Here is a 22,666-nt window from a genome sequence, read left to right as displayed (position 1 = left end):
TTGTAATTAAAATGTATAAACACACGATGTCACTGTTTAATCCAGCATGCACGTTTGCAAACGAGCGCAGTAGTTTTGGCAAAGAGTTAGATCTATACTAATATTATAAAGCTGAAGAGTTTGTTTGTTTGTTTGAACGCGCTAATCTCAGGAACTACTGGTTCGATTTGAAAAGTTCTTCCAGTGTAAGATAGCCCATTTATCGAGGAAGGCTATAGGCTATATATATCATCACGCTACGACCAATAGGAGAGAAACTTTTGACCCATTCTCTCTTATATGACGCAAGCGAAGTTGCGCGGGTCAGCTAGTTGATAATATGAGCATGCTACAAAGTTCATTATTTGTAAAAAAAGCAGTTAAAACTATAGTTCTATATTCAGTCAATCAAATTCAATATATCGTATAAACCTCGAACTGATAATAGAGTCATTCACAAAATATTATGAATCAAAAACTTTCAAACAATATACATACATACCTAATAATTTACGAATAACAAAGCTAGGTAAAGTAAAACTTTGTACCGTCTAACATTCAGTTCAATTTAAAATTCACATTGCAAACAGTATACACCACACACCACAACTTAAATACACCCTGGTTTTAAAAAATGCAGCAACAGTACAATATTTTCCCAAATAACAGGTTTGTATGGTAAATATTGAAAAGCCGTGAACCCCATAATATGAGTGCGTCTGGCGGCAAAAGTACAAGATCAAAAAAACCTTTAATTATGTAACCGTTGGCGTGCAGACTACATCGATCGTTTCTTTAATAATTCATGGACGGAATTCCCATTGACTCAGGTTATGGTGACCATGAAACTCGTAAAAAACTTTTGTTCTTACGTATTTTTACTTGGCCGTTTATGGAGTTTTTACGATGTCGGATCTGTTTTTGATCAGGAATATTGTGTTATGAATTTTGATTATTATTGTAATTTATTTGGGTCTATTTTAGCTGATCAAAGATTCGAGCGAAGGTTTATGAATTTTGTTTTGTTATATATTGATGATTTCATATCTTATACGGTCGTATATAAATTGCTCTACCCGATACGTTACTATACTAAGCAATAATTAAAACTGCTCAACAACATTTTGTCGACTACAGAAATACAATTGAGAATGCAAGTACTATGAAATTGTCAAAAAGACAAGTGCAATATCGAGAGCTCATAGTACAATCCTGGTATCATGGATTATCGACAATCGAATAGCTATCGACAAAAAACAAAACAGCGCCCCTGGCGTATTTCGCAGGAACTATTTTTCTGTGTGTCATTTCGAATGTCGGACGCTCGCTGGTTGCGTACCTACTGACTGTAAAATAATAGCATTTTTCACTTAATTGCTCTTAAGATAATCTAATGTCATACTATAATATTTAATACGTTAATCAGTACTTATCCTCATCATATTAAACATAACGATACAATTACAACAGAATCTATTTTCGGTAAATTATCACACCAGTACTAAATGTACCCTTTATCGCAAAAACCTAATACGAGTTCATAAATACATTTGTTTTGTGGCTCAAAGGATTATTTTATAAATTAAAGAGATTATGTAACTCAAACACAAAGAGCATTAATAAATGCGTAGGTTTCGCTTATTTTTAGCGTTAATTATATTTGTTTTAGGTATTGTTATCTTCTGTGTTGGTTAAGGACTTGATGAGGGGTCGTTTTGAGTGACGAAAAATGTTGGTGAAAGCTTAGGAAATTGTTGGTCATCCGGCTAAAGTATTATTAAGTTTCATTTATGGATATGAGGCAAAGTACCCAACCAGCACTTGGTTAGTGTGGTGGACTCAAGGCCTAACCCTTCCCTTGTTTAGGAGGAGACCCTTGTCCAGCAGTAGGACAGATACGGGTTAAAAAATGCAGTCGAAATGAGAACCTCCTCCTTTTTTGAAGTCGGCTAAAAATAGTGTTTGGTATTCGCTGTATATACCACAAAATATGTAACTTGTTCATTCTAGATGCGAGTTTTAATCACTATCGACAATCGAGTATCTAAAGAAAAGATTCGTATAAAACATCTAATCAGCGCTCGTAGCGTATTATATGCGAACTATTTCGTATTACCGTATTCGTGCAAAATATTTATTATTTATTTATTTATTTATTTTAAACTTTATATACAGAGCTGTATAAAGGCGGACTTAATGCCAGGAGCATTTTCTGCCAGTCTACCTTAGGGTGATGCAGAGATTGTTGTGAAGGTGTTTAAAAGAGGAAGGAGAGTGAGATGAGAAAAGGTGTGTAAATAAATAATAATTGGTGTAGACAATATGAGTGTAAATTAATAATTATATTAAGTATAAACTTACATATAAAAAATAATATATATACATACATATTAATTACATAAATGAAAATAACATACAATCAATATATATATATATATATATATATATATATATATATATATACAATAATAGATAAATATATGAATACATATAAACTATGATAATTGTGACGATTCAGCAACTTTGTTCAACAATAGATCTTTTACTTTGCTCTTGAACGTAAGACGGTTAGTGGACATCCTGATTTCAAGAGGGAGCGCATTCCATAACAGGACTGATTGAACAGGGAACGAGGAATTGACAAACCCAGAAGTGTGAGAGGGACAGAGAAGAATAAGATTGCTTGAGGAGCGGAGATTACGATTGTGGTTATCACACAAGTATTGAAAGTAGGGAGTTAGGTAGGCTGGGGGAGTAGGGGAAGTAAGAAAAGAGAAGAGAGTCGTGAGTGCACGTAAATTACGGCGCTCACGGATTGGTAGCCACCTAAGTTGAGAGCGATAAGTAGATACATGATCATACTTGCGTAAATTGAAGATAAATCGAATGCAGTTGTTAAGAAGACGGTCAAGTTTGTTGAGGAGATCTGCATTCAGGTCAAAGTAACACACATCACCATAGTCGATCAGAGGGAATATTAAGGTCTGCACAAGCATGGTTTTGGTCCTGGATGGCAGAAAGTTCTTGAGGCGATATAGAGCTCGCAGTGTGCTAGTCACTCTACGGCAAACATTGGCTGTTTGGACTTTCCAGCTCAACGTTGAATCAACATGAAGACCTAAATCTCTTACTGAAGACGTCGTTTTAATAGTCCGGCCGTTAAAGACTATAGGTGGTACCTGAACATTACCTAATCTGCTAATATTGCGGTGACTGCCTACCACTATAGCCTGACATTTGGCAGGGTTAACAGCCAAGCCAAACTTCTCAGACCAGCACCTAATGTGTTCGAGGTCGCTATTCACGACGTCTACTGCTGTCGATATAGAGTCCACGGACCCTTGCGAATAAAGTTGCAAGTCATCAGCATACAGATGATACGATCCTCGAAGATTTTGGGTTACTAGATTGATGAATATTGAAAATAATAAGGGAGAAAGAATGCCGCCTTGTGGGACGCCAGAATCCAGTCCACGCCAGCTCGATGAAGATTCACCGAGGTGAACCGATTGCTGGCGCCCTTGAAGATATGAGGAAAACCAATTCAGCGCACCGGAAGATATGTTAAGATGGGAGAGGATAGAGAGAAGGATATCATGACTGACGGTATTGAAGGCATTCGAGAAGTCTACCAAAGCCATAACAGTGACTTTAGTATCCTCCATCCCCGCCCTAATATCGCCAGTCACCTTAAGGAGTGCCGACGTAGTGCTGTGGCCTGGTCTGAATCCGGATTGGAGCGGGCTAAGTAAATTGTTATTTAACACAAACTGTGTTAACTGTTGGTGTACACAGGCCTCCAGCACTTTGGAGAGAAAAGGTAGAATGGAAATGGGACGGAAGTGAGCTGGAAGTGATGGATTTGGGATTTTAGGCAATGGGATAATGTAGGCTTTGCGCCACAAGGAAGGAAAGGAACCAGAGGTAAGGGAGAAATTTATGATGTGAGATATGGCGGGAAGCAGGTGATCCAACACAGAGACGATCATGCGTCGACTGACGTCATCGGCGCCTACTGCATTAGATTTAATAGAGTGGATTATCTTCTTAACATCTTCCGGAGTTACTGGCGAAAAGGAGAAGGATTCAATATTAGGTCGGGGTAATCCCAGTATGGATTGGACAGTATCGGTCTTGGTTTGGTGATCCATCACTGTGGTGGACGTAAAGTGACGATTTATATCGTCCAATCCAACCGTGCACTGTACGTTATTGCTCTGATGTTTGCCAATACCGAGGGTCCCGAGAAACCTCCAAATATCGGCCGGGGAAGAAGAGGAAAGATTATTTAGAAAATGACGGCGTTTAGCGTTACGTACCATCTGATTGCATCGATTCCTTGCAACCTTAAACTGGTGCCAATTTTCTTCACACCGATCTCTACGAAACTTGGCAAAGGCCCTATTTCTTCGCCTCATAGCCATTCGAACGCCTTCTGACATCCAGGGCGCAGGAGGACGTTTAAGCCTAACCTTCCTAACCGGCGCGTGGACATCAAACAGCCTAACAACAGCTTTATTGAATATATCAATTTTGTCGTCAATGCTCGAAGCTGTTGTTAGCTGCTCCCAGTTGAGGTTAGCCGCGTCCGTACCTAATTTGTCCACATTCATACGCCCGAAACAACGCCTGTACAGAACCTTTGGACGGGATTTGGGGGGCTTTAGGGCGTAGGACATGAAGATTAGGTCGTGGTGAGAGAAACCAGGAGCTGGGTATTGGCCTGAGGATGAGACAAGGGAGGGAGCAGAAGTAAGGATTAAGTCCAGCCAGGTATCTTCACCTTCAGTGTTGTGGTGAGTGGCATGTAGGGGTAGAACGTGAAGGCTGGAGGACTCGACGATCTCAAGGAGTTTACAGGAGCGTGGTGAGCGAGGAGAACGGAGATCAGTATTGAAATCGCCCATGATGATTTGATGTGAGTAACTAGACCCCGTAGATTCCAGCACCGACTCGATGCTGGAGAAATAGTCGATGGAAGGGGGACAATATACAACGCCGAGAAGGACTTTGGCTCCTTTGACACAAACCTCGAGAAAAAGGAATTCGGCGGATGCAGAGTAATTGGGAGAAGAAGAAGTAAAAATACTCTAAAGACATTAATTTAGTAGGTTTCTTTTTAGTAAGAAGGTATAAAATAAAAATGATACTGAACAATAAGCTAATAAAAATATCTTCCAGAAACAAATTCAACTTTCACGGCAGCTTTGCATAAAGAAAATAGGATTAGCCTTAAATCAAATTACAAAGACGTTTTCCTTTATAAATGTTCAACAAAATATCCATAAGTTGGGTATTTTTGCGGTGTACCTCGTTATACGATAACTGTATTATTTAAAACAGAGGCTGGAGATTAACCAAGTACTTGTATTTATGAATTTCAAAGTCTACTTGTCTCTTTGTAAGTAAGTACATTGTCATAAATTTAGCATGGTTATAGCTGAAGGCTCAGAGTCAATCATAGGCATTTGTATTTAAAGTAAAATTATATTCATGCACATCCATATCCGTTAATCAAATCTGTCGTGAATGTACAGGCGCCTATTATTGTCTATTGATCGTATCTATATACCAATGGATAGACTGACATTCATAATTTATTAAAGAATGGTTATAACAAAAAACGTTGTTTTTAAACGATATCTGCGAAAAATTGTCCGAAACTATAACGAATTCATAGCCACCCCAAAATCCACCCCGTATTGATAACACCCGCACGGTAGTCGGTAACGAATGGTATAATCACGACAAAAACATGTTGCGCTATCTTATTCAACGTACAGGTGAGTACAAAACTGCTTCCCGTTTATTGACCTTCGGCCCACAAATTCATTCTCAACTTTAAATATTCGGCTTAAAGTTTAAATTTAAATGTCACGGACAACAATTTGGGGTATAATGCTACTGTGAATTATGTGATTTACTAATTTAGTTTTCTTAGAATCCCTTTGTTTAGGGAATCGTGACATTTTGGATTAACGAAGTTAATGTAGACTTGACAAAGCCTTGGAAATTGTTTGTTATTTTTTGAGATTTCCTGCAGAAAAATGGTGATATTTTTTCTGTTTCTAACTATAACGATGATCTCATCTTTATTGATCAGATAGAGCTAACAGTTTTAAGAAGTGACTTAGCTTCCTCTGTAAAAATGCTGTATTGTTATAATATTAAGGTAGTACCAACTATGTTGGAAGGTCTCCCACATGTTACAAATATTTTAGCAAATACACAATTGTGTCTGGTTGCTTTTTATAAACGTTGTTTGTATGTTTGTAAAAGTTATTTGTTGTTAGTAAAACGCTTAGAACGACAATGTCTTGTAAAAAAATAAGAATAAGTAATATGACTTCAAGAAACAAAAAAAAAAAAATCTAATCTTTATTTAATTTTAATAAGGGCTTTTATGTATACAAGCTTAAGTCAGTACAATAATAACAAAAACAAAAAAAAATATCTTCACAATTATAGTTACCTTCTTGAAACATCTATTAATTCATCTTCTCTTAAAAAATATTCAGTTTTTAGGAGTAAAACAAAAAGGCTATACTTTCGTTACACCCCCAAAAGCCTTCCTTTACTCATTAACCAGGCAGACATTAACAAACTGTTACTGAGCGAGCCAATCAAACGTCTACCGACTGAACGATATTGATGTCCGTTAAGATGAAATGAACGGGAACTGATTAGCAAGTAACTGGAGAACATTTGAGATAATAGCCTTTGTGTTTTGGTGTTTGTTCCCTTATTTATTGAAGCATTTCGTCTAAAATATTGAGTATATTTTGTTGAAAAAAAAAAAAGTAATATTGAGAAAGGGAGACGGTTTAAATTTTTGGCCTGTTTATGACGAAGGTAACTTTTCACCTGCTGTTTTATACACAGTGGAATGATTTTCTGGGGTAAAAATCATAAACTTTAATCCTATTTGAGTGTCAAATGGTATCAAAGTCGAATATATTTGGCTGCTATAAATTTTACTAATCAATTAAAGCAAATACACACTAATATAAGATACCTTAAAAGTACTAATACTTCTTTCAGGAACCGATACATTTCGGGGTCAAAAACCTTTTTACATAAATACATAAATACACATAAATACAAAAATTTAAATATTTTCCTCACGGAACACGGAAATTTGACTGTAAAAAATGTTTTTCAACTGTTTGCCTGCATTCAGAGGATGTTGGTTGTAATTTGTACGTCAGTCTCGCGTGATGGATCGGTGACGTCAGAGGGGAGGTAAATAATTGATCAGTCAAACACTTTTGTTGCCGTCTGTACACGAATTCACGTTAAGTAATTCGAATTTTTTGTGTACTTTTAAAGTTTAAATGTTTTGTAAATGTTGCCTCTGAAATTCTGATTTTTTTACTTTTTCGCTTACATTAAAAAAAGTATTTTTATAAAAGTACGCATGTATGTACACATAATGTCATCTATACTCGGTTAACGGAAATATATTATTATCAAATATCATACGAACCAAATAACACCACATTGAAATGTTTTACAAAACAGCAAGTCTATCACAATAAGAAGAAAAAGTGCATTTGATAAATTGTTGACATGATTTCACATGTAAAATATTACTCGACCTTATCTTAATGAAATATTAAGCACACATACGATTTATTCAAAATCCTTAAATTACACCCAAAATATATGGACCCCCAGATCCAACCCCAAAAGATAAAAGAAGCAAAACCATTCAACCCCTAAATGTTTAAATAAAAAAGGTTTTAATAGACCTCAGAGTAATTCCACCCTCAATCAGAGGGTAAAAGGAATCAATTCTCGATATTTTCTATTATGTTACAAAGATTGGATTTTTAACGTATACTTCGCACAAATATTGAATATTAGGGGAATGTGAAATGTGTTATAAATATTTAAAACGTGTTTTGAGATTTTTTATTCTTAAGGGTGGTTTATGACTTAATGCTTATTATATTGAAAGGTGTAGTACGGATTTCATTAATGTTTTACGACTCACGTTCAAGATGTAATGATTCCTATTTTACAAACTGGCTTTATAACTTGCTCTATTCATGGTCAACATTTACTAGGGACATAACACTAATATATTATACAAATAATAAAATAATGACCAACACTACAAATTACTTCGCTAGATTAATATAACCTGCGATTTCAAAGTAAAAATATTGAGGTAAAGTTTTTAAACTGTGTTTAGTTCAACATTATGAACATAAGCCCACACAGATTTTTACACCAACAGTTTAAACATATCACTGTAACATAAGCTTCCAAAAAAGTTTAGCCGTCACAAAACTGAACCCTTAACACAACGAAACAAAAAGGAGAAAAATATAAAGTCAGGAAACATCACGTAGAGCAAACTGCAAAATGGTTTAAAACACCCCCGGTTCACCATTAGCATAGGAATTTACAACAAAGTCCATAAAATCTGTACTACCGTCACCTGGAACTTGCAATGAGGAGTAATTTGCACAAACAAAATCAAGGGAAAATTGCATCGATGTAATGCACTAAACTACCCCATTTGTACCCCGGTCAGAGAACCCTCTGTCTTTGGCCAATTTTCGTTTTCAACCCCTGTGATTAGGGCTCGGCCACAATACGTTACAATCAAAGTATTTTTGAGTACTTTTTTCTGAAATATAAAGTTACAGACATTTTGAAATGTCGTTGAAAATTTTTGGATCAAGAAGAATATTTTTGGTGAAAAGAAATACAAACATTATTTTGTGCCAGGCAGTGGTTAGTTTTGGGATTCAACCAGCGACAATGTTGTTACTTTTGAATGTTATCAAATCATGAAAAAGTATTTTTAGTTCCAAGGATAACATTGCATAAAAAATTCGTGAAAATTTGTACAGACAGCATTCTTTGTTAACCTTTATTAAAAATATCGAACGGAATTATGAGGATTTTCTAACAAAAAATCATGAACGAAACTCGCAACTTTAAGATATATTAAAAGTATCAACAAAATAAAAGAGATACAAAGTCTTTTCCTGATGCGGAGCTAATTTATACACTTTTACGGTATAAAAGGCCTCTTTTAATGTACTAGTTCGATTTTTACCCTTTGACGGATAGATGCCGATGTTCAACTATGAAGAACCCTTCGTACCTTCAAGAACACTTGTGCCTGTCTCGATTGCTTTGCAAACATCTATAACCGTCATTACCTATCATCGGCAGGATTAAGACGATGTCTATTATAAGTATCAAGTATCTTTTCTGCCGTAGCGCGATTCTGTACAGTCGGTACTGTCGAGTATCGAAAGTTTGACATTTAGAATGTACTGCCAATATTGTTCCTACGACGCCCGTCAGAGGCGCTGATCAGATTTTCATACAACATTTTTCGATGACAGGTCGGTTGTCGCTATTCGATAGTAGTAGAGAATCGAGCTACTGTACATGTACAGTCCGTACTGTCGAGTATCGAAAGTTTTCGTACAAAATTTCTCGTTGACAGGTCGGTTGTCGGTAATCGATAGTAGTAGACAATCGAACTGCCGGTGTCCTAATATTTAATACTTAAATGCTAAAACCTGTAATGCTTTTTTGGTTAACGTCGAATTGATTCTGATATACTCGTGATTTGGCAAATATAGTTTTGAAAACCTGGGATCAAACATTGGATGTTATTTCCTCAGCACTCTTGAATTTTACACACAATAGGTTTTTTGCATATTGTTTTAACTCGAGAAAGTAATTTTTCCTAACTTTAAAACATAAGCGTTGCATGTTAAAATAAAATATGTATTAGGATACGGTATGCAACCACGGCGAGTGTAACCTGCTCCGAAACGTCAGGCATTCCAAAGTAAAATGCATATTCGCGTTAATTCCCGTATCCTATTATAAAGGTACATGATAAGGTACATTTTAACTCGATTTCCTTTTTATTCAGCATCGTGAGTCGTTTTTTATGAGAAATAACGTGATTGCAATATTAATTTACATAGATTATTTCTTATTAATAGACGTAGACGTACTCCTCAGTATAGTCAATTTCGGTGTTTCCTAACTCTATGGTATATCTTGTTCCGTTAGTCATCACTCTGGTCTTTTCCGGGTTCAGTGTTAATCCTACTTTTTCGCTTTCTGATGCGAGTTCTTTTATCATTATATTCAAGTCTTCTGACAAGTACGTCTATCTAGGACAAGTAATAACCCAAAAAGAACCCATGAAAAAAGAAGTGGAAAGAAGAATCACAAACGGCTGGAAGAGATACTGGAGCTTAAGTGAGGCTATGAAAGACAAAACGCTTCATATAAACATAAAAAGCAAACTATTTAACACCTGTGTGCTACCTGTTCTTACATATGGCTGCCAATCATGGACTCTAAACCATGAAATATTGTACAAACTGGCAACTTGTCAACATGCAATGGAAAGGAGTATGCTTAACATTAAAAAGTCTGACAGATTGAAAACCTGTGTTATTAGAAGTAGGACAAAAACTACGGATATAACAGTCAAAGTCAAAAGACTTAAGTGGAGATGGGCTGGACACGTGATGCGAGGTAACGACAAATGGAGCAAAAGAGTGACACGATGGTACCCCAGAGAAGGCAAAAGGAAGAGAGGCAGACCGCTGAAGAGATGGGATGACGATATCAGACAAGTGGCAGGAGTAATGTGGCACAGAGTGGCTCAAGAAAGAACTGAGTGGAAAAGGTTGGAGGAGGCCTTTGCCGACTGGCAAACAGATCTAGCGATGATAACCAAGGAACGGATGTTAATTTAAGTAGTTTATTTAGTTTAAGAGTATATATAGTTTTAGATATAAACTTATTGTAAACATTTAAGATCTGAATAAATGGCTATATTATTATTATTATTATTATTATTTTTATTTCTTATTAATACGATTTAGGCTTTTTAAAACCATTATCGTGGTTAAGCTAATGATGTTCTTTTACATAATAAAGGGTTTGCGTGTGAGTTATAGTCACGCATGGATTAAATAATAAACTGTATTCTTAGAAAGAAAACCATTAATATAATTTCTGCGTTTTAAGCATGATAATACAAAACCTATTTTAGTCTTTGTAAAGCTTAAAATGTAATTTTAATATTGGTCTACAAGATAGGCTTTTTTTCGAAACTCAGTGCATTGAAAAATGCAAAAAATCTTGAGCTGGGCAGAAGTTTATCTTGCAACCCAAATAGTTTTTATTATAATCATAATCAGCCTAACCTTCCTTCCAAATAATATATGTTGGAGTCAGTTTCCCACCTCACCGGGCGCATTTAAAAACCAGTATTTTACACAGATCGACTGCCTATCAGTTCTCTACAACCCAGTTACTTACGATACCCCGAGGAAAAACTGGTTGCCGGACTGTCAAGCTTCTGACCACTGGTAACGATAGTCAAAGATCTTTGAGAAAAAAACCTGGGACCCACAATTTAAAAAATACTCTTTACTCGAACAAATATTTTAGATACTCAAAGATTTTAGGCAAACAATTAATGCCACTATAGATATAATTCAATAAAAAAATACAATAATAAACTGTATTTTAAAACCGCGTGGTGAGAAGAGAAACCGCAGCGCAGATGGTGTGACAATATGGACGGCTGTCGGACCCTTTGTGGTTTGAAACGCCACCAAGCTTTGGAAGAATTGAGAACTTTACGTTGCACGTATCTAACTGATACGCACGTATTTTCTATTATATTCTTTTTTCTGGGCAATTAACGTTAGAAATAAAGTGTTCAAGAAGATTTTTTAACTGCTTCATTGCAACTTCAAGTTAATTCAACGGTGTGCGGTATAAAAATGTTTTTTGATATTTCTTCTTTTGTTCTTCCGATCTACTAACTTTCGGATCTTGCAATAGCTCGACACTTTTGTAAAGAGCTTCGGCATGCACAATTTATCTATAATTCCAAAATAAAGGACTGGAATCGGAAGGCTACCGTCAGGTACATAGGTTTACTGGTCACTGATGCCCTAAGTTAACATTTTGTATACCTGCGCAGCAAATTTTGCATACAAAACTCTTTAATAAGGTGTCAAGTTATAAGTGACCGAGCGTGTGATTGCATATTACAGGCTTAGCTTTCTAGGTGGTAAGCAACACTGACCGTCCAGTAAACTCTAGTTTATGTATAATTTCTACTAACATTGTAGTACCAAGAAAATCAGAGGAATATAAACTGTTTGCCAAAAGTGTGACCAGACCCTACCTGCCAACGCAGTAGAGTGACAAAAATATCAATAAAATAAATGAAACGGCCGTGAAGCGCGGCAGGGGACGAATGCACTGGCTGTTATGTCGCCGGCGGGATGTCTGAACGGCTGAGGGACCGGTATTATGCCGCGCGAGGCGTTTTGTGATGTTAAGTAATTAGCGTTTGATTGGAGATTTTGCTGGTGACTGCATTTTTCTTTACAATCGCTGGCTTTAGTTATAAGTAGAGATTGGTTTTCAATAAAATTACATAGAAAGACTAGAGAGTGACTGTTTGATAAAATATTTAACTTTTCTTTTTCAAATTTTCATAGGATACCTACCTACCTACGTTTGACGCGAATACGCATTTAATCTTAGAATGCCTTATATTTCGGTAGGTCACATTCGCCGTGGCCCCCGGATAACTGAATCAGCGATTTTCTTCTTCGTTAGCCTTAATATGTCCCACAACTGGGAAGCAAGCCGCTCCTTTTGTTAAAACCGTCTGTCCTATGCCATATTCTATCACGATGAATTCGTAATGAAATTTTAAATAAATAAAAAATCTCGGTAGACAGTGGTAAGCAATATTGGAAACTAAAAATGCCGAAGTATTTTGATGCATTGTTTTTCTACGAAAAAAATAGCGTTGCTACAAATACTATTTCGAATTCTAGGAAATACTATTTCAAACACAACTACACAGGCGCGTATCACGATGTTAGATTACTCGAACGTCCATATGAAAACTGCATCGACACTGCAAAAAAATGCTCAAAAAAATGGCGAACTGTTCCAAGTTATGTCGAATGCAGCAGCAGATATGTTTCAATAAAGCCTACCTGCGGGCTTATCACGTATCTCAGTTGACAGCTAGTGTACGTCAAATTTATGGTCATTATTCAGTACATTGCTGCTTTGACGTAACGTGCTAACCACAGTATTCTAAGGGAGAAAGCAATGTACAGGGTAGTGACTTTCAAATATTTGACAACTGAGATACGTGATAGCCCCCCTGACAGTAAGGTGACAATGCCAATAAAATAAATGGAATAGTCACGACTGCTGACTGCCCACGTCGAAAGGACAGAACGTGACAGATTGAGGGATCAAAAATATTGTTTTTTAGCAACTGGTGTTTTGTGAATAAGTGCTTTTGCAAATGATATGGTAGCGTTATTTCATACGCTATTTATTATTGTTTAGCAAAAAAAAGTTGCTGGCATAAAATAGTTCTTGCGGAATATGTTAGAGAGCGCTAATCAGTTTAATATCATAATTTTTTTACGCGTCTTATCATAATTATTGTACGGTATGTTAAAACAAATGATAAGTTTAGATTATACTGGTAGTAATTGAACGGAAAATATAATAATATAACAGTTAAATCAAGGATAAATAGGTTATTTCTGGCTTTAATTTCAACAAAACAATCCCTACACTTATATAATATGATTATTATGTAATAACAATATTATGTATTTATTACATCACAATTGGCAATAAAATCTATACTAAAATTATACAATTGTAGTTTACAATTTTACTTTTACTGTTAAATAGCCTATTTATTGAGGAAGGTTATAGGCTAAAAATAGCGTCACGCTACGACCAATAGGAGCAGTGTACCAGCAAATGATGACCTATTCTCTCTTATGTGACGCAAGCGAAGTTGCGCGGATCAGCTAGTATTATTATAAATTTTCTTCGGTAATACTCCTTTTTTTCAAATGCAATGTTTATTCTTCCATTAATTACTAACATACGTCTACCTCATTTACGTTACCCATTAACTTTTGTTCCGACATATCCAACTTGGTATATCCTTAGGGAGTAGTTATAACTGCACTAAATGAAGCCAATAATGGTGTTAAACAGTGTAAACAATAGGGTGTTACTGTTCGTTGATCATTATTAGGTCATGGGGAATCACATGGGATTGCATACTATATTTTATTCCCAGAAGAGACTAGAGCGAGATACATACACTACCTGTCTCTTTCTTTTTTTAAATGTTCTCGGCTTAAGTAAAATTGTTATAAAGTAGGTATGGTAACTAATCTGTTGCCAAAAATACAACTTACAAATTTTATTACGTAATCAAAAAGCATGGAGACGCTCAGTTCAAATATTACAATGCGGTCACCTATCTATGGAATGACTGAACCAAGGGTTTCTTAACCCACACACAGTATACCGACCTATGGGGCAACTGGCTGTAAGCGCTTCCAAATTTCAGTACTAAAGTACAAGAATAAAGCAATTGATATTACAAATAACGTATTTCTTTGTGGTCATAGGGGAGATCTGCAGCTAGAATAAAGTCAAAGAACCCTCCTTTAAACTGTCAGAGTACACTCCCTACGTATATTATATTAATAATTAATATTATTATATTATTATTATATTCTTACTCTATAAGGCATTACATTGACAAGTTAAGTCACCATTAGTAATAGAATAACATCAGGTGCGCGAACAATTTCCTTGAAGCTCAAAGGAAAGGAATTGTGAGTTAATGGCCGGTGCATTCTGCCATCAATTTTCCTATAGTAGTTTATCCTTGCGGAGTTTGGTACAAGTTTGAAGAGGAAAGCGATTTTATATTACAGCATATTGCTGGATAGACGATGATAAATCAATATTGTGAATTATTTTTGGTCTATCTGTTATCAATTGAATATATTTTATTAATACTTTTTAGTTTTCAATATGATCCTAAAAGCGGCTTACTTAACCCTATAAAGATCATATTTTATAGTAGTGAAAAGATACTCATGCGTAAAATTGTCTCACGGGGTCGTTATAATTTCAAATTCGGTGCAACTTACCTTATTGACACGTACGCCGTACAGTGACCAGTGAAATGTCCGAAACGCACAGCGATCCATTCGCGATATTAAGAAATATCTTTCTAGGGTTAAATGCATAAAGACGGGCTAATTAGGTTACAACTAGGTATAAACTGCTCTAACCTTCGATGTGTATTTTCTACGTTTCATCTCAGTTTGGTGAATATCTAAGTACGAATGTTAATTTTAGAATGTTCTAGATGGACAAATGAATACTGAACAGACACCAATATGCCTCAGTGTTGCTGATACACTATAACCTCTCTTAAATTATGTATATTAAACTTTCTGCTATAAACATTGGTCGTCTACAGTACAAATAAATTACCCTTTTCAACAATTTCAAATTAAATATCGAAAAGGTAAATTACTATTCATATAAGTCATCAATTAGATTTTCTCATAACTTGCACCCCACACTAACCCACAGGGGGAGACTAGACGTACAGGGGGTGTTTATAAAAGCTTCAATTAATTATGGCCCAGGTGAGGCGCGGAATAAACAAGAGATTTATATGAAACCGTGTGGTTTGAGCTCACGTCATATACACGTTTTATTTCAACTGCATTTGCATTGAAAGCCAATTTAATATGATATCGTACATTTTATTAGCCTTTGCTATTCATTTGACGAAGTATTCATAGTATTTAATTTATTCTAGGATGTGAAATGAATAATTTGTTTGTGTGAATGAGTAATTTTCAAAGGCATGAATAAAATTATAATTCAGTCTTTCATTTGTTTATTAGATGTATTGCAAATACTTTGTTTTTATGCATTACTTTATGAAGTAGTTTGGTGACAATATTTTTATTTTCATCATCATCATCATCATCATCTCAGCCGGGAATCGTCCACTGCTGGACAAAGGCCTCCCCCATCGAGCGCCAATAGGACCGGTCCTGGGCCGCCCTCATCCATCGGACTCCGGCAACCCTTACCAGGTCGTCGGTCCATCTTGTGGGGGGCCTGCCAACACTACGTTTATTTATTTATTTTTATTTTATTTGGTTAGTATTCATATCAAAGACGTGATAGTTTTCGATAGGCTGTAATATAGACTCCTTGTTGTATGAACTAAGATATTTTTTATAGGAAGAAGCTTTTACTTCGAAGGTATATGAATAACATTAATACCAATATGATTTTTATTCTAGTACATTCTGATTATAAAAAAATATAGATATCATATCAAATAATGGATGATGGAACTCTTGGAGGTGATGTTGACACTGTTTTGCAAGATTTAGCATTCTTAAAAACCAAATTTAGCGAAATTGGTTTGGAATTAAATTCAAATAAAAGCGAAATTTACCTTTCCGATAAAGTAGATAAACCTTTAGTTATTTCTAAATTTAACTCTTTGGCCCCGAACATCAAAATTGTGCAAAACAGTTCTCTTCGCCTCCTTGGGGCCCCCATCCTAGAAGAGGGTTTCGTGCCATTCATTGAAGAAAAAACACAAAATTTTAACGAAATTTCGGACCGCCTACTTAAAATTAACCTACATTCGGCATTCACTATTATCCGATATTGTCTTTTTGTCCCAAAATTCACTCATGCACTAAGATCATCCCCTTTCTGGAAAAATCTAGCACCTCTGCTCAAAATTGACAGTATCATCAAGAATATACTGAGCAAAATTCTAAATGTGGCTTTGGACGACCGAGTGTGGCTTCAGGCCTCCTTACCCATCCGTTTGGGTGGCCTCGGCGTCCGCAAAATTTCCGATGTCAGCTTACCTGCGTTCCTGTCCTCGGTTCACAACACGGAAGAGTTAACCAGGAAAATTTTAACCCCCACACTGGTTGACTCTGAAGTGTCGTGCAAGACCGACGCCATGAACTCATGGAGAATGATCGTTCCAAATGCCGAGTTGCCCCGAAACCTGTCCTCCCAGAGACAATGGGACGCGCCGCTCTGCAGTTTATTAAGACAAAATCTTTTAGAGACGTCATCCTCTCCTGCGGAGCGTGCTCGCCTGTTGGCTGTGGGAGAGTGGGAGTCGGGCCTTTGGGTTGAAGCACTTCCATCTTTTAACGTGGGCACGATGATGGATGATGCTACCTTTCGCATCGCCACTTGCCTCCGTTTGGGTGCTCCTTGCGTTTCTCCGCATCGCTGTCTCTGTGGAGAAGCTGTCGACCGCCTTGGGCACCATGGTCTTTCCTGCAGTAGGAGCTCTGGCCGTATACCCCGACACGCACACCTCAACGACATCATTCGCCGGTCTCTTGCCGCCGCTGGAATGCCAGCCATATTAGAACCCAATGGGCTGGCGCGCGATGACGGGAAGAGGCCGGACGGTATGTCGTTGATGCCTTGGAGGATGGGACGGCCTTTGGTGTGGGATGCAACTTGCGTCGACACCCTTGCGCCGTCTCATCTTCCAAGGACGGCCGGTGCTTCTGGAGCTGCTGCTGCGGCTGCCGAAGACCTCAAGCGGCGCAAATACAGAAGTCTTGTTGGTGAGTATGTGTTTGAGCCGTTTGGGGTCGAGACGCTGGGACCATGGGGCCCGAGCGCCCACTTACTTTACAAAGACATCGCCAAACGGCTCGTCGACAGTTCCCGTGACCAGAATGCTGGCATTTTCTTGGGACAAAGGTTAAGCATTGCCATACAACGTGGCAATGCTGCCAGCATTCTGGGTACGTTCCCGATAGACAGCGATGTGGAGGAGTACTACGACGCGTAGCGCGCTTCCTTTCTTTTATATTCTTAATTTTTTTTTATATATTTGTTTTTTTTTCGTCCATGTGTATATATAGTTTTAATTTTAATAATTTAATGTAAATATTTAGTTATATAAGTTTTGTACTGTATAAAATGTAATAAAATTCTATTGTTAGATGAATAAATAAATTAAAATAATAGATAACTAAGCAATTTATTTTACATTAACTAAATTAAATAATACCTTATACTCTATCTAATACTAATAGAGAGAATTTTATCATAATTGACAAAGCAATTTCAGTGAAGAGTATATAAACAAAAAAAATTGTAGACACATTATATAATTTGGTGGGGATTGATCTAACATAAAGGTAAGAAAGGTTTATGTGGAATAATTTACACTAATAACTTTGTATCAAAATTAACGGCTCATTTCAATAACCTAGCGTTAACTAGCTAGCGAAAGACCTACGATAGTTTTGCAACGAAACATGCGAAATATAAATATTTTATGCAATGTCAATATCCGCTGATAGGTTATTAAAATAGGCCGTTAGTTTTTTTTGTTCATTATTTTCGCGTTGTCCCTATTAAATGTAATACTGTGTGATACGTGCATGCTCATCTCATTCCCAAATTAAGCTATTCTTTCTAAACTAAAGTCGTCTTTCTTCATTTCCATCTCCTATTTTTTACCTAATCCATCAAGTCGTTGAAAGATTCAACCATTTTGTGTTCAAGTATCTTGGCTAAATCATTCCATCGAATACTCGAATAGTACTCTTAAATTCTTTATTAAATATTAACTTCATAGTACTTAGAAGTATTTAAAGAATATTTTAGACTCGGAATTAAATTTTAATTGAAATGTTCAAGGGTCTTGCGAACCACAGTAAGTGTGTGTCTAATTATGATTGTACCTCTCGGACCTCACTTGAGAAAAATTTAATTTTCCCTTCAAGACCTCACTTAATCTCTACTTAATGTTCTCGAATTAAAACGTTTTGTGAGATTTATACCAAAAATTAAACAAAAAAATTTAAGGTAAATAAAATTGAAGTGTTTTAAGTAAGTTTAAATTAAGTTTTTATTTAAATAAACATTTTTATTGCTCTTCGCAGTAATGTTTTTATAAGTGGTTTTTAAATTTACTTTTGTTTTATTATGATTAAATGCTTTTAAATGTTTTACGACCAATTTTTCCACTGTCAGATAGTTTTATTCGATGAATAATTTAACGTCATTTTCCATACATTACCATGATAGCTTCAGTTATTACTCGAAAAAGGTTCATCTTATAGACGCCATATAGTAGTTACTAGCAGCGTCTGGAAAGCGAGTCAATCCCCAATCATTGATGCTAAAAGTATCTAATTTTTGGACTTATTTAATAATTCCCATCATTTTACCTATCAACTTGGTTTGTAAAAATGTTTTTTTTGCATAAAATTTTCCAAATAATTTCAGATGAAACTTTTCCTTCTCCTCTGCGCCATTTCGGCCGCATGCGCCGAGTACCGCTGGGACCCGAGTGGACAATATCGGATCATAGAAACAGAACCCGAACCGATTAGATATCGGATCAGATATGCCAACTACAAATACCCTGTTTACGATTACCCCAACTCATACCCTGATGTATCTTACCCGTATGTGTCCCCTTACAAGGGTTACCCTGTCATTGACCCGGGTTTTTCCCCCTTGTACAGGTATTACCCGTTCCACTACAGCTACAGGCAGATTAAACATAAGGAATGATTTTTGAATAAATGATTTTGATTTAGTTTTGTTTTCTTATTTTATACCTTGTGAAAAAAAGCAATTTAGTATTTACAGAACCAACTTGACATTTTGTAGTAGTCCATGATGTAGTATTGGTAATGGTGACTAAAATAATATATCAAAATTGAAATCCATATAACATTTAAGTTATAATAATATAAGGTTGTAACTTACTATAGCAAAATAAAAATTACAATATTTTTTTTACTTCCATGCCAGGTTACACTACCCTTAGAGTATTAACTGACGTAGTTCTGAGAATGAGAATAATATAACTTAGAATACCTTTCTGGTTTTAAAATTTATCAGTGTTAGATTTCACAGAAAATTTAGAAAATATAGTGACAAAAGACGCTTAGTATTTTAGTTATTATATTTCTTAATGATCTTTACCCATCCTTTTACGTAGAACACTAAAAATAAAAATACATCTTCAATCTTTCACGGTTTTAAATCGAGACAGGCACAAGGCAATCCTAAGTGGTGTACTAAGTGGGTCGCACGTAGTCATCAGCTTGTTAAATAGGCTGATTGTTAAACACCCTGCCTGAAGAGTCTCAAGAAAACAAATTAAAATGATATGTTAAAAATAACAAAATAAATATAAACGGGAAACATATCAATCAGGAAGACTTCCCAGATGGCAATTCCAAGCCCAAGAGCTCGTAAACGCGCCACGACTTACGGAAGAGCGATAGAGGAATGTGGTGATTTGAAAGATGATAGTATCGCATCAGTGGAGTAACAATACAAGGGAGATAAATTCGTTTTAAAAAAATAAACAACTCCCGCACTAAGAATTGCTCTTGTGTCGCGGGGACATTTACAAACATACAAACAATGGGCACAAAGCACAACCAGACCCGAAACCATTATTTGTGGATCGCACAAATAATTGCTCCGTGTGGGAATCGAACCCACGACCTTCCGACGCAATGGTATCGGCGTGGCGACCTATACCACTGCGCCATGGAGGCAAATCACCAGAAACAGAATGAAAATATGGTTCTTTCCATGAAGCCAAATGCGTAGGTCAGAATAAAAATTACGTAGGTCACCTTATCACCAATCATTACGTAGCGTAACAAATATAACAATAGAAAATATAAGTGTATTTCCTATATTAGTTACTATCATCAAACAAACGTAATAACAAAGTGGTTTATAGAACAGTGATGTTATTAAAGACTGAAAACTGAAACTAAACAAACAGACAGTGTATGCAGTCATTATTACGTTTTTCAGTTCAAAGTGTATATTATAAAGTGTATCTATACTATCATTGCTTAGTCCCAAGTTTAAAAATGTTGAATGATAATGTTTGCCTCGAGTTTCACCGCTAAAAATGTAGTAAAAACATTTTTTTATTTATATTTTATAAGTAGCCTTCTGTCTTGATTCTTTTTCCTTCTTGTTCTGTCTTTTTATTCGGCGTCAGAAGGTGTTATTAAAACACCATATTTAACAAAAAAATGATAATACTATTTACTTTGTTTTTCAAAAACAAAACTTATCTTAAATAATATACTAATAAAAAGAACTTCTGACAATGGCATATTCCCGATGCCCCCATAGACCACGTCCTTGTTAAAGGGAAAATCATCATTGTGGCAAGTCAGTACCCTGCCTACGCTATGTAAAAATAATCTTAAATCACAACTACGTAACACAATATGCATCTAATCAAACAATGTGACAAATTGTATGAACAATTAAACCGTTGATTAACTTTTTAATTGGATTTTGATTGATCAAATAAAATATATAAGACTTGTTTACTGGAGGCATATTATCAGTTGTTCTTTGGTGTTATTGCATTAGTATCAAGATATTCTCTCAAAGGTAATACACATTCATTTTTTATTTTCCTCTTTACATTTCTGAATATTGTCACATCTATTCGATTCTATCCTATTTGAGTGGTAACTGATTTTTATAAAAAAATAAACAGTTTTGTCAACAAAATTTTGATGAGGATTCAAAGGAAATCAGCGCTCCTGAATGGGGGTGCTGCTAGATTATTATGTATTAATTTGCTCTCCAGCAAAAATGGACAACGTTTTTCCTTCATTATTGCAACCAATGTTTACAAAAAAAAGTGCTTTTTGACGACGTCAGAAATATACAAAAAGTATTGCAATGTTCTAGTTATAATTATTGGCAGGAGATTTTCTGCATAGGAGTCTTTAGATTTCAAGCAAGTTCATTACAAAAGCCTCATTGTTCTTTTATTTCTAGATGAATCTCCTCATCCTAGCCTTAGCAGCATGCGCTTATGCAGCCGAAGTGGAACAGGTCCAAGAATGGAAGTCAGACTACGGAGCGTACCCAGTTACAACCGGGGTTCCACTCCAATACCCGGTTTACCCAGTTGTCAAATACCGGTACGGAGAACCCATGCTCAAATACCGGGTGGGTTATCCGGTTGCAAAATACCATTATGGAAACCCCATTCCTTATTCCTACAGATGGCACACTAAGTCTTTTGAGCCGGAACTTTTCTATAGATTGTTTGGGTATTACCCCAAAGTTTAATTAAATAAAGTTTTTTTAATTGTGTTTTTTGTTTTTTATTTTCTTTAGATTAATCAGAGTAAGTATTTATTAATGAAATTGATGGTGCGTGTGGCACAACAGTTAGGATGGTCGCTACGTAACAACTCCTACTATAGATGTCGTGGGTTCAATTGAAGTATAAGTCAAATAAGTATGTGCAAGTCTGTTGTTACCTTATTTTCATGATCAAGATGTTTGTAAAACTTGAAAAATATAAATAACATCACTCCTTTTTACCATAGAAGTAGGTAGAGACCAAAGATATAAAACTAAAAGTATTATAATTAAATGAGACAAAAAGAAATTCAAGTCAGAATTTTTACATTGCACCGTTTTTACTTATCATTTCCCTCAAAAACATAGCCTGCTTTACATTTAACTGTCGTACAACACGATTGGTTAACCCAACGATAACCTACTCGTATAAATAGATTCAGTAAAGGATTTAACGTACATGAATAAAACATATCAGCACAATCAATTCAGACAAAATAAAAAATATATTTTATTGCCTCAAAGCCTTGTACTCGTATGCGATTGGTATCATGAGTTTTTGGTTTCAATTCTTGCTTATTATGCTGTGTTTTTTGACAAAAGTTGGAATAGCATATTGAGCTAAATATATCCTCCT

The 22,666-nt window shown here is 35.8% G+C and overlaps 1 protein-coding gene and 2 long non-coding RNA genes across 3 annotated transcripts in view; all 3 read left to right on the top strand.

The window, feature by feature from the left end:
- gogo (thrombospondin-1 like protein golden goal) overlaps positions 1-22,666 on the top strand; it is a 293,513-nt gene that overhangs the window by 218,636 nt on the left and 52,211 nt on the right. The gene's annotated exons all lie outside the window — the stretch shown is intronic.
- LOC142976168 (uncharacterized) lies at positions 18,035-19,480 on the top strand. Its single transcript, XR_012959640.1, has 2 exons — positions 18,035-18,068; positions 19,165-19,480. It is a non-coding gene; the product is annotated as an uncharacterized LOC142976168 (long non-coding RNA).
- Positions 21,216-22,038, top strand: LOC142976170 (uncharacterized). Its single transcript, XR_012959641.1, has 2 exons — positions 21,216-21,321; positions 21,718-22,038. It is a non-coding gene; the product is annotated as an uncharacterized LOC142976170 (long non-coding RNA).

Source organism: Anticarsia gemmatalis, chromosome 10, assembly GCF_050436995.1.
Source record: "Anticarsia gemmatalis isolate Benzon Research Colony breed Stoneville strain chromosome 10, ilAntGemm2 primary, whole genome shotgun sequence".
Lineage (NCBI taxonomy): Eukaryota > Metazoa > Arthropoda > Insecta > Lepidoptera > Erebidae > Anticarsia > Anticarsia gemmatalis.
The sequence above is the reverse complement of the archived record's forward strand: the minus strand, read 5'-3'. Positions and strand labels throughout refer to the sequence as shown.